This window comes from Schistocerca nitens, chromosome 4, assembly GCF_023898315.1.
Source record: "Schistocerca nitens isolate TAMUIC-IGC-003100 chromosome 4, iqSchNite1.1, whole genome shotgun sequence".
Lineage (NCBI taxonomy): Eukaryota > Metazoa > Arthropoda > Insecta > Orthoptera > Acrididae > Schistocerca > Schistocerca nitens.
Window position 1 is genome coordinate 734,255,132 of NC_064617.1, and position 13,439 is coordinate 734,268,570.

Sequence of the window (13,439 nt, forward strand, 5' to 3'; positions counted from 1 at the left end):
CAGTATCATACTAGCGTGATACGGGCTTCGCAGAATAGTAATAACGCCAGAGGGTGTGATCAGCCGCCTCAGCAGCATCCGGGGAGCGTATCTGCTGGGACGAGACAGGGAAACCATTAGCCGCGCCGGTGAGGGGCCGACCGGGCGTGGAGAAATTTTGGCGGCCCAATAACAGTAGAAAACCGAGGTGTCGTCGTTATGGAAATTCCGTATGGAATAATCAACGGCGGGAGAGTGTGCCAGTGTTAGGAGAAAGGAGTGCGCCCACAAGTAGTAGATCAGCTGTAGACACGGCGGTAGAGAATACAGTCACTGTCAGTGAGAACAATTTAAGTAGTGTTCCGGAAAACGATTATAAAGTGGCAGCTGTAACAACCACAGCGGAACTGGAGATTGAGTTTAAGAATGATTCGCGATTGTTGAGAGAAGATCAGATGTCGGATAACACGTCCGTCATTGAGCGAGGGGATGCAGAGAGGGATGAGGTCTGGTTAAGGCAGTTCGGTCGCTTATACGACGAACTAAGAGATTATAGGGGCCTGTACGGGAGAAGTGTTTATGGGGAGCGCGGGCAGGATTTGCCGCGTCTCGTACCGCACGAAGATTGTGAAGTGATAGAAAGTTCTGGCCCTAACCGGCAGACTTTACCACAAATAGTTGATGTTAATGGGGAGCACGAGCAAGATTCGTCGTGTTTCGTCCCGCAGGAGTTGGATGTTGAAGTAGTAACGGGAAGTTCTCGCCCTGACAGGCAGACTTTACCGAAAGTTATAGTGGTAGAAGTGGCCGACCCATCCGACGCAAAACCCCAGTTTAAAAATTGCGAAAGTATTAAGGAGAAAGATTACGAAAATTTTAGTGATAGCCGGACACGATTGGCAGAAAAGCACATAGATTACAGCGTGTATGAGGTTAGAGCTGACGTTATACGGTCGGACGGTAGCAGTGTGGGTTGCGCAGATCCAGAGGAAGTAATTGCAGATACTACTGGGCACATTCCTCCAGGTAGATTGGGAGATGAGATCAATCTGACCAAAGAGGAATCAACGAAGGTGACAATTTATGAATTGATAGCAAAGCAACACTCGCTAGTTGACGAGTTACAGGAGAAGGTTTCGGTATTGGAGGCGAAGCTACAGACAAAGCCTCAGGACAAACGTGTTGAAATTAAAACTGTATGTGAACAGAGGCTGAAAAAGCCGCCAGATAAGCCGGATTTAGGCTCAAAGCCGGATGGTTTTTTCTGGAATGACCTGGATATAGACGACGATTTATTGTGGGAAAATAAAGAAACAGTCGAAATGGCTCTGAGCACTATGGGACTCAACTGCTGAGGTCATTAGTCCCCTAGAACTTAGAACTAGTTAAACCTAACTAACCTAAGGACATCAGAAACATCCATGCCCGAGGCAGGATTCGAACCTGCGACCGTAGCGGTCTTGCGGTTCCAGACTGCAACGCCTTTAACCGCACGGCCACTTCGGCCGGCCAGAAACAGTCGAGGACAAGTGTAGACAGATAGTAGTGTCTGTTAATATGCACGGCCTACAACTAAGCGTGTTGATTGACACCGGTGCAGAATTGAGTGCTGTATCTGGGAAAATATTTGAGTTACTGAAAGACAGACCTGGCATCGTAGTTATGCCAGTAACAGGAGTGAAAATTATCGGTGCTACTGGGAAGGCCAGTAAACCGGTCACAAAACAGATTTTTGTCAACTTCGAGATATGTGGGGCACGATTTGAACAAGAGTTTGTCGTCGTGCCTGACTTAACTACGGAGTAATTATCCGGTTAGATTGACTGTTAAAGTACCGTGCAGTGATTAATTGCGCAAGCAAAACTTTGACATGTACGTCACAAGATAAAACAATAGTAGTTAGTTTTGACGAGGCAGGAGACGGTGTGCATAGGCAATACCAGCCTATACACATTGTTAACTGGCCGGATGACATTGACGTAGGAATGAATTTGAACTGCGTAACGTGAGGAATCTCGGCATTGACAAAAGTGTAGAAAGTGAATTGGAAGAGATAATCAAATTCCCTCCACGGATTAACATTAGTATTGGTGTGAAAAAAGATCGTTTGCGAGAAGTAATGAAGCTAAAAGCCGATGCTCGCATACGTCGTCATGACGCTAAAGCGCGTTTTGCTAAGTTTGCAATCGGAGACTTAGTACTTGTAAAAGCTCATGAGAAATCGAGCGAGATAGACAATGAAATCTCTAAATTTAAGTTTGTTTATAATGGACCATATAAAGTCATTGGTATACCTCACACAAATGCTTATTGCTTAGAGTATCCAAACTCTAGAAAACGATTAGGTATACGGAATATTGTAGACGTGAAATTGTACCAACCTAGGATCGATTAATACCACACAATGGGTAATTTGTACAATATGTAAATATAGAGTGTAAGATTTAAACGATTTGCTAGATTGCCATGCTTTTGCCTGACCAAGAGGACATTAAAGAAGTTGTAATTAATAAGTAATTAATTTTTACTAAATGATTTAAGAGAAACTGATTATTAATCTACTGAAAAATCCAAGCTGCTAGTTTAAGTTTTCAGCTGAGTCACAGTAGATTAAGGAATGGAAATATGATTTTGTAACAAGCTGTAAGATTTCATGAATATGTGTTTTACTAGTCATTGCCGCTGTACTTAGACGATGTTTTAAGTTTCAGGCTTGTACATGTGTGATGATGGACAGTGTTGAGTTATCCACTGTGATAGAATTAATGGACTCCTTGAGATTACTCGGGAGTGAGTTGTTCCGAAAGAACTCAGTGAAACGGACATTCTGGAAATGCCGTTACACAGGCGAGTGAGATCAAGCGTGCCGCACATGCGAGCGCAACAATACTAGCGAGGCGGAGCCGCTGTCGGCTCTTGTGCCGCTCTCGGCATTCTTTGTACTTGCGGGTACGGAAGGCGGAGTAGTTTTTCTTCCCCGACAGCTGAAAGAATTCTGCTGTCAATATTTATGGTTTTTTCGATCTGCTGAATATTATTTTCTTGTTTAGCGTTAATTGAACTCTCTTGATGAGAATATTAATTATGAAAAGGTTACATAAAAAAGTGTATAATATGTAATTAATAATTAATTTGCGTATTTTGATCTACCTGTTTTTATGGCCATGTACTCTGATTAATTTTGTAAATAATATTCCATTTCTTGATAGTGTTACGAATTTTGACGATTTTAGAATAGCTAAACCATTTTCTATGTTTTATACGAATTTTAATATGTTGTCAACCTGTTTTATTTTGTGCAAGATGACATAGTGGAATAAAATTAGGAGTGTCTCCACTCAATTATTATGGTCTAAAAATTGATTTATGCTTAATTAGACGAATGCTAAATTTTGATGATGTTTTGAGCATATGCATTTCCGCTGTTTCTTTTTTGGGACATTTTCTGAGTCTGTTTAGGTTACACGAACATCCAAGGACAATGTGGGGCACGTGGAACGCCGGAAATGCATATCCTCCTATTTCCATGTATTGTACCATAATTTTTTCCTTATTTTGTTACCTGAAGATATAACATTTCTGTGTCTTTATGTATTGTAATTGTTTTAATATATATATATATATATATATATATATATATATATATATATATATATATATATATATATATATATGCATTTATGTCGATGTATAATTGGTTTGTTTTGTAAGTATTATTTGTATTTTACGCTGGGTCTTGCCTAGGGAAAACTATGCTATCGAACGAATACATCGATAGGTCGTGTGAAGAACGAAAGTGTGTAGGATCTTTGGTAGTGAACTCTGCCGCGTGGAGCGCGGGCAGAGCAGAGAAGGGTCTGGCTGAGGTAGTGCAGTGGAGCAGGTGTGTTGTGTGACGCTCCCGCGAGTTGCCACGCTTTCGGGATTTGGCAGCATGTAATTGCGCTCGACTTGCTATGACAGTTTCTGACACGGTGTCGCGGACGGGAAGCGTTAGCTGGCGCACATCAAGAGCCCGTTTCGCCTGGTGACCGTGTCGAGAAGGAGGCGCGCCAACATCCAGCTTCTGCAACAGCGACGGCCGACAATGAGTGACTGTCGCCACCTCCTCGATCGACGGCTTCAAACCTTCAATCAACCAACAAGGAAGACTGGAAGCACGTAAAGTTTTAGAACTGTATGGCAGACCTCAGCTTTTAAAACTGTTCAAATCACAAAATTACAGCAACGTAGCATGCTCATTGTCCCAATTGCATTGCCAAGCAGGGTCCCTTCCTTTTCCGAAATGAATCCGAGTGTCGTTGAAATTCAAACGCCAGCATTAAAGCATTATAATTCGATTTCACTGCTTTAATTTCAAAGTTCAGTTAAAGTATTCATAGCTGGCTACAATATTTAGATTACACAAGCACAAATTAAGAGTGCAAGTTTTGTTAGCATATTTTAGCTTACCTGTGACTGCAGCTCAGCTTGGTACGTACAAAATGTTACTATTGTTAATTGTTCAGAATCATTTAATTCAAGTTCAAAGTTAAATCTCTTATTTCTAAATTGCGTAGATTCAAGTAGCTTTTGAAATGATTGTTGAGGTAGCCCAAGACTAACCGTAGTTTACTGAATTTCGATATGCTTCAGAAACAAAGCTCACTATTAATTTCAGTCACTGAATTAACTTTCAATTTTCCGGTTTTGTTAATTTTTTTGCTAAATTAAGTCAGAGTGTAGCGAAATTTATTACTTCTGACAAACTTTCAGTTTTCACGCTACACGTGTCAACCTGCTGTTGCCAAGCTTCTAGTGCTAATTATATGTGTAATAACCTTTCTTTTTCTGTTACTATAGTAATTGTCCATAGGACTGGCGACCGTAATTTCCTCCAAATCTCAAATATCTAATTACCGCTAGTTAATTGTTAACGTAACGGCCGCACATTTGCTTTCTTTATTAACTTTACCCCTTTTCAAAATTAATTTCCACCAGTTTCATTGGCATTTTTCCTTTCATAAAGATGTAACCCTTTCCTCCCTCTTTACCGACAGATTAACTTCGGTGACGATTGCTTTTCCCAAATTTCCATTAGGTACACGCGGTTTAATATTTCACTGTCGTTAAGGTCGATAAGTGAGGGGGAGGTTACAAATGGAATTGACAGCATACATTTGCTTAGAATGTGCTTTAAGAATAGGCAAAACTGAGGGAATGAACTTAAGTACAGGAAAGTAAAACATAGATCTGCTCGTCATAAAAGTCTCGTACGATAGAGCAGTGGAGAGCGAGAAAGAATCCACTATTTAGGATGTAGTGTTACACCGAACAGTCAAATCACGTATTATGCCATAAGCTGCATTGCAGTCGTGAAGCAAGATCTCGGAACCAAGCCGTTATTGAATTAAGTACTGATGCAGAATTAAGAAAGAATTTGGTGAAGCGCAAGACTGGAGAACATATGTGTACGCAACAAAAATGGTTCAAATGGCTCTAATCAATATGGGACTTTACATCTGAGGTCATCAGTCCCCTAGAACTTAGAACTACTCAGACCTAACTAACCTAAGGACATCACACACATCCATGCCCGAGGCAGAATTTGAACCTGCGACCGTAGTGGTTGCACGGTTCCTGACTGTAGCGCGTAGAACCACTCGGCCACCACGGCCGGCCAAATATGAGAAGAAATGGGCTGGAAATAATACACGAAGATCAGTTTTATTCGCTCCCAGCTCGGCCCTTCGTGGAGAATTTAAATAATAATCAAGGGAAAGAAAAGCTATAGTTGCCATCTGTGACTCTGAAGGTGGTCGAAAGGTACATGGCAGAAGTATCAGTCGCTGGTAGGAGTTATACAGCGGAGAAAATATGAAGAGGAGGACGACAGTGATGTGCTAAATAGATTTTGCAAATATTCAGTGTAGTATGGTTCGTTAAATACTGTACACCGCCCACATATTGATGATTCAGATTTACATTTAGTAGGTCTAAATGGAAGTGTACAACGTTTGTCAAATATCCTCATTAGCTGTTAGAGTTGAAGGCAGCGTCGAACTGGTAGCCACACTTTTTTTTAACCATATTGTTTCACTCTCGCAATATGAAGGTAAGGACCAATAAAACTTTATTTCACTAATTGACGCACTGGCTTGATTTTTCCGCTCCCTACCTCAAAACTAAAGTAAGACTTATCGCCGCTACATACTTAGGTACGTATACATTCAAACTGACCAAATGGTCAGGACGCTATTGTTTTCACGAAGTGGGAGGAGAGAGGTGCTCAGTGTCCCACGCAGAAACATCGGCAAGCAGGGCAGTTGCCTGCCGCTTCAGGCGCAGGCTTGTACCAGGTTCTCTCGAAATTTACTACAGGTCACGCCACGAAGAAAAATGCGAATAACAAACTTATAAAGTTTACATCTCCGGATAGAAGAAAATTTCGCTACACACTGTATAGTACGATGCTACAGAGAATCACCAGTCAAAGAGTCGGATTTACTTTGCGCTTACGGCTGGAAGCTGGAAACCCAACACTGCAACATTAGGCGGGAGATAACTTACGTATCTAAATTAGAAGTACGAATATAAACAGAAATTTTCAAAAATCGTAAATATTGTCCACCAAGCTTTTTATATTAATCAACATCGTTTATTGTCATCTGGTTATGTATTTTAAAACACCTTTTAAATAAGTGTAACATCTGGCAGGAAAGCGGTTTTACTCGCTGCCAGCTCGCTCCTTCGTGGAGAATAATAATCTGGGGAAATAAGCCTATAGTTGCAATTTGTGGCTCACTCGGAAGGTGGTCGAAGGTACATGGCCGAAGTATCAGGCTAAGTAAAAGGGTTTCTGTGGTTGGAAGTCCGAAATTTTATGGATCATACTCAGCACTGAGCTGAGAGGCATTCACTACAGATCCCCCTGACTGCCAGTGCTTTATCTGCCCATGCCGCACGCAAGTGGATGAGAGAATACTGGCCATCCGTCACTCCTGCTGTCTGAGTAGTACGTCATTCACTCCCCGTCGCGTCAAAGAGCGGTTCTCATTATAGTGCACCACACTGTATCTTCACACATTTTCTGCTTCTGCTTTAACAATTTGAAAATAGAAATTTTCAGATACACGTCAATAAATATCAGAGGCATAGGCACATAATTTAGAATGTAATAATTCGTCCGTTCACCGTCAGTAAAAATCAATTCAGTTCTTTTGCTGTGATACATAAAACTACTCTAAAGACTCGCTAGCCGAACTTATCCAGTGAAAAGAACGTTAAACAGGATCGCAGAAACAGCTCTAATTGTGCGAAGTTTCGCTTGGCGACTCACTTGTTTGGTGCGAGGGTAGTTAATCAGTTAGTTAGTTAATTATTTTCATGTTCCATGGAAAATTCTGGACGATAAATCTAATCACGTGGGAAGAGTCATTTAAATTTTTTTAAAAAAATATTCAGATGTGAGTTAGAAATTCCTGTCCGCTATCTTTTATACATTGCTATAATAGGAATTCTTCTATGGACTAGGAGGAGTTATGCAAGAGAAAATTTTTCAGTTTGTCTTCAAATTTGACTTTACTGTCTATCAGACATTTTATATTGTTCGGTATGTTACTAAACGTTGTAGTTGCAGTATTGTGCGCCCCTTGTTGAGCTAAAGACCAACTTAAAGTGCAGTAAAGAATGTATCTTTTCCTTCTAGTTTCGGAACTATGTACATCATATTTCCTTTTGAACTGCTGTGGATTATTGACTTCTCAAGAGGGAATAAATATAATGTGAAACAGTGGTCAGAGTGCCCGGCTCCTTAAAAAAGGAACCCACAAGATGATCGTGGTTCAGCACCCCATATTGTTCTTAAAGCACGTTTTTGAACAATGAAAACTTTCTTTCTTAAGAACAAATTACCCCAGAACATCATTACATAACATTATCGAATGAAAATGCACAAAATACATCAGCTAAGTGATTTGTCTTTCTCCATGCTTTGCAATGATTCTAAGTGCAAAAGGGGCTGAACTAAGTTATTTTGGAGTACCAAAATGTACTTTTTCCAGTTTAAATTTTCATCAATACGAATTTTGAAGATTCCACCATATTTATTATTTCCTCACCGTGTGTCACACGTATCATTGGGGTATTACACTTAGGTGTGCGGAACTGCATATGTTGTGTCTTTTTAAAACTGAAGGTGAGACCATCCGCAGAAAACCTGTCAGTGATAATTTTAAGAGCACTGTATTCCCTTTCTTCTATATGTTTCTAATGATGCCATTACTAGTGTCATCTGCAGAAAGACCTAATTCTTCTTGTTGAATATCTGACGGAAGATGGTTTACATATATAAGAAACAATAGTGGGTATAAGATTGAGCCTTGGGAATACCATACTGATTTCTCCCCCAGTAGGAATAAGGTCCCCAGGCTATATTGGTTGAATCGCGAAGTATAAATTCTACATTTTTTTCATTTGACTCAACATTATCCGTTGTTTGGCTGTATCATCAATCCCAAAAACTTCAATTTATCTAGCAGAAAACTGTGATTCATGCGGCCAAATACCTTACATAGATACAGAGAAAACACAAAGCGGCGATCTTTTATTATTTAATGCTTGCAAAATTTTGTGAGTGAACAAGTAAATAGCTTTCTCAATGTAGCAAGTCTTGTGAAACCCAGACTGCGAGTTGCTGAGGACGGTACTGGTGCTCAGGTGAGGTGCTATTCTAGACTGCATCAGCTTCTCTAACATTTTGTGAAATGGCGTCATTAGTGAAACAGGTCGGTTATTTACATGTAGGCGTGTTTTATTAAGCATCTAAAACAAGGACCTATGTATAACATATTGTGCTGCAAGTTCGTAATATATAAATAAAACATACGCAGTTCGTAATACATAAAACGTCGTCCTATAAAGTAGATTAACGACGAACATGTTTCTTCAGAAGTCCCACAAAATACACTTAGTTTTATGTTAATAACCTATTTTTCCAGTATTGCACAATTATGGACACAATATCCTAACAGTATTACTACCTTCAACTGAAAATTGCTAACGATCAATGCTCCTCTCTGAAAACAAGAGCGCCGGTTCAAGGGTGCGGCAGTATCGCGCAGTCTTAACTCTGGAGTTCGTGTTGCAAACCGGCACGGAGCCCCTTCACTGTGCACACAGAAGGGAATTCGCACTGGCGAGCCTGCCACAATCGCTTCGGCCTCAGCGACCGCGACCGCAGAGACACCTGGTCGGAGGGTCACCAAACGCACCGGCCAGTAGCGCAGGCCGGCCGCACATTCCTTAACGTCGCTGAAAGTGGTGCTTCCCGACATTCCACTATGTAAGCAATACCGTAGGATACTTCAGCTAATGCTTTAGGCAGTGTTGACTGCAATTCACTACGGTATTTGAAATTTTGAAGCTACAAGGATGAAACACAGAGGATGAATTGCTATCCACAACTTATAAAGAGCCCAAACAGCCATTATATGAGTCGAACGACATGAAAGGAGGACAGTGACTGACAAAGAAGTGAGACAGCATTGTATGTTACTCAGTTTGAGCGTTAAGCAATCAGGAAAGCTCATGGAAGAAACATAAAAAAATCATCTATGCTGATGACATTTTAATACAGTCCAATTCCCTGACCTCGAAAGTCATTTCATCTCAATTGAGCTATTTGATGAAAACCATGTTGATATAACAATTTTCAGCAAGTAATAGATTCATTTAAATGTTAGAAGGGTATAAAATTACTTACGAACGTTCACCTCATATATTTAAACAAATGTTTATAGAAAGATAGCCTACATGTTCAAAATGTTGGATACACGTGAGAGATCGATGTGACTATAATTACCTTTGGTGCTCGCTTCTATGATGAACAAAGTTGTTCTCACGTTGTTAGTCATTGAGCTCACTGTAAATATGCTACAAAATAGCCCACAAACAAGTGGATTACGATTTTGATCGATGCAGTTGAGAAATTTTCAAAACTGTTGCGACGTGAGTGAGATAAGGCAGGTTAATGAAGTATGACCAATGTTCTGATTGTAACATACGAGCAATATTAGTGATTCAGACTGTGTTTATCATATAGTATTAAATTCACGTGTCTCAAGAAGTGTGTATGTCACCTTTTCAGTCAGAGTATAGATATGTGCAGTTATAATAAGTGTGTCTTAGCGAATTATGCTACCTGTCTAAATAAAAAAATAAAAAATAAAAAAAATTAAGTCCCAAGAAGACATGGCCGGACGTCAATTGATTATAGAGTTACTATACTGTGGGACGGGTAGAGTGGCTGCCTGAATCCATTAGTGTTATTCATGTTTACTGTTGTTACAGGCCTATTAGGGTGTATAAGGGACGTGAAATGCGCCAGATGCTGACTGATCACTGCGAAGGATCAAAGTAGTTACGCAATTTTCACAACAGTTGTGACGTGAGCATAATAAGACAGGTTAGTCAGGCAACCAGACCGTTGTGATTTTCTCATACGACCAACATTAATCCCCCTCAGACGATGTTTACCATACAGTATTAACTTGCAGGTCTTGCGTCCTCTCAGTGGGAGTATGGAAGGGGCCCGTTATCAGAAATATGTTAGTGACATCCACATCCATAGTATTGTTATAAATGCCAAACTAACTCTTGTTTTTGAGCAACTAAACTGCTGAACCAATTTAGATGAAATCTGATATGGAGATAGCTTGAGCCCTGAGGTAGAACATAGACTACTTTACAAAAAGCATAAAAGAGGACTGCTGAGATGGTGAAGCAGGGATTCGAATAACTTTTCCTACGTCAGTGAGCATAAACCACCCTACGTGTTATTACGTTTGTTGCGTAATGTGCACGTGGTGTAATGTACTCGTATAGCTACTTCAGTAGCACGATGTATAGATGAGCGCTCCTGCCCACGGCGCTCCACACACAGCCTCGGCGGCGATGATGCGCGTACCTCCACGTCGTGCATTGGGGCAGTTCAGGAGAGCCATGCTTATCCAAACAGACACACACATGAGGACAGCTGACGTTATTGCACGTACAACAGTTTACTTACTCACCATCACAAATCATAACAAAACTATTGATATGCGAGCGCAGCCAAGGGTAACACCAAGTATTAGCATATAAATACTGATGTTTACCCGTTTAGACCAATATTAAGACAACTATATGTTATACATCAGAAAGGGATATTCTAAAACGAGTTTTTGTCCAATAAGTACCCAATGACTTTATAAGAATTTTTATAATTTTTTTTTACAAAAATTTTTGTATCAATGTTTTCATCGTGCTCCGTATTGCTTATAGTTAGTGGACCGTAGAAGATGGTCCACATAAACCAAAACCAGCAGTGGATTTCAATAAAGAGTATGCAGCAGCTGACAACGTCTGCAGATACGTCTCTCATTAAACTTAGCAGTTATAGCAGTGGTACACTGTCGTGAGAAAAAATAAATTGATGGAGGTTACCAGGTTTCTGATCACGTGCTAATGAGATTCGGGAATTCGACACTAAGACAGTATGAAATGAAAAACACTCTTCGTAATAAGGAACAAACTTCAGACGCCACGACCGCCGAGTAAGATAGGTTTCAACAGTATTAGCTGCCATCACCTTATCTTATGGAACTCGTTATAAAAATGCCATGTTACATTACACGAAGTCAGAGTATAAAGGGCACTCCACAGGTATACATAACTTGATAAGAGCCCAGTTGATAAAATGCACAGAGTTGATAAAATCATCGTAGCATCCTATTCAAGCTGGTCAACTTGAAACAATAAAAGCGCCGACATCGCGATCGCGGCGCACGAAGGATATTCCTCGTTTCCAATCATTGAAATCGCCCCACAGCACAGCATGCGTAGTAGTAAAGTTTTTGCGGTTTGGTGGCGACAGAGCTGATGATGGTAGAACTACAGAAATATTGTCGTAAATGAGGACTGGCAGCAGCAAGAAAAGTTTTTCCGAAGGAAGCAAATATTTTAACATCTAATATAATTGTAGCTATTAGGAAGTCTTCTCTGAAGTATTTGTCTGATGTGCGGCCTTGTAGGGAAAGGAAACTTTCACGGTAATAAGTGAAGACAAGAACGAAATGGAAGTTTTTGGAAGATAGTGCTACAAAAAAATGTTGAAGGTATGATGGACAGATTGATTAATTTCTGAAGGCGTATTAAAATGAACTGTAGAGAAAGAAGCTTTGTGCCACAACTTGATTAAAAGAGGGAATTGATTGACAGGATATGCCCCAAAGGTATCAAGAATTGGTCAGTTTGCTAATGGAGGAAAGCGTGAGATACAAATTCTAGAGAGAGAGACTATGCTTCACTATAGCAAGTGGATTCAAAAGGTCTTGTGAGTTAGTATGCGTAGCGGTTATAATTGACAACCGGAATAAATTAATAATTACTTCCTTTTACCGACCTCTAACTTAGTACTGTTGCTAAACAGTTCAGTGAATAATTGGGTCTAATTTGCAACAGGTACCCTAGTCATACAGTTACACTTGGTGGTGCCTTCGATCTGCTCTTCATATATTGGCAAAAATGGATGTTTAAAGCCGGTGGTAGGCATAAAATGTCAGTCGAAATTGTTCTAAATGCTTTATCAGAAAATTATTTTGAAAAAAAAATTAGTTCGGGAGCCAACCCGAAGTGTAAACAGTTGTGAAAAAACTCATCATCTCTTAACAAGAAATAATACTGAACAAACAGGAAGCAACATGGTGGGTACAGGGACTAGTGACCACAAGGCTGTTGTAGTGAGACTTAATACCGTAACATCTGACTCCACCAAAAATAAACGCAAAGTACAGCAATTTAAAAGAAGCTCAAAAACATTCCCTTGACGCCTTTCTAAGAGACAGTCTCCATGCTTTCCAGTCCGACTATGTAAGCGTAGACAAGATATGGTTTGAATTAAAAAAATTGTACTGAAGGCAATTGAGAGATACCAAATAAATCAATAAGTGATGGTACTGATCCGCCATGGTACACAGAATGGGTCAGATCACTCTTGCAGAGCGACGAAAAAAACATGCTAAATTTAAAAGAACGCAAAATCTCATGGATTGGTAAAATTTTACGGAACCTTGAAAGCTAGAGCTAACTTGGGGTGAGACGGTTTTAATAGATTCCACTACAAAATACTATCTGGAAATATGGAAAAAAAACCAAAATGATTATGGTCACACGTATAGTACACCAGCGGCAAGGCGTAATCAGCGCCTTCACTGTGATAGCAATGGTGATGCCACTGATGACAGTGCTGCTAAAGCATAGTTACTAATCACGGTTTTCGAAACTTCTTTAGCAAAGAAGACGAAATGAATACTCCATATTTCAAATGTAGATAACTGCCAACGTGAGTAACTTAGAAGTAGATCTTCTCAATGTAGTGTAGAACTTTAAATCAGTTGAAAAATACAAGGATTCCGGTCCAGACTGCATACTAGTCAGGTTCC

The 13,439-nt window shown here is 40.1% G+C and overlaps 1 protein-coding gene across 1 annotated transcript in view; it reads right to left on the reverse strand.

Moving 5' to 3' along the window:
* LOC126253271 (uncharacterized) overlaps positions 1–9,132 on the reverse strand; it is a 79,102-nt gene extending 69,970 nt beyond the window's left edge. The window contains exon 1 of the mRNA XM_049954485.1: positions 9,085–9,132. The gene's annotated coding sequence lies outside the window, so the exon portion shown is untranslated. The remainder of the gene's footprint in view (positions 1–9,084) is intronic.
* Between the last annotated feature and the right edge of the window lie 4,307 nt (positions 9,133–13,439).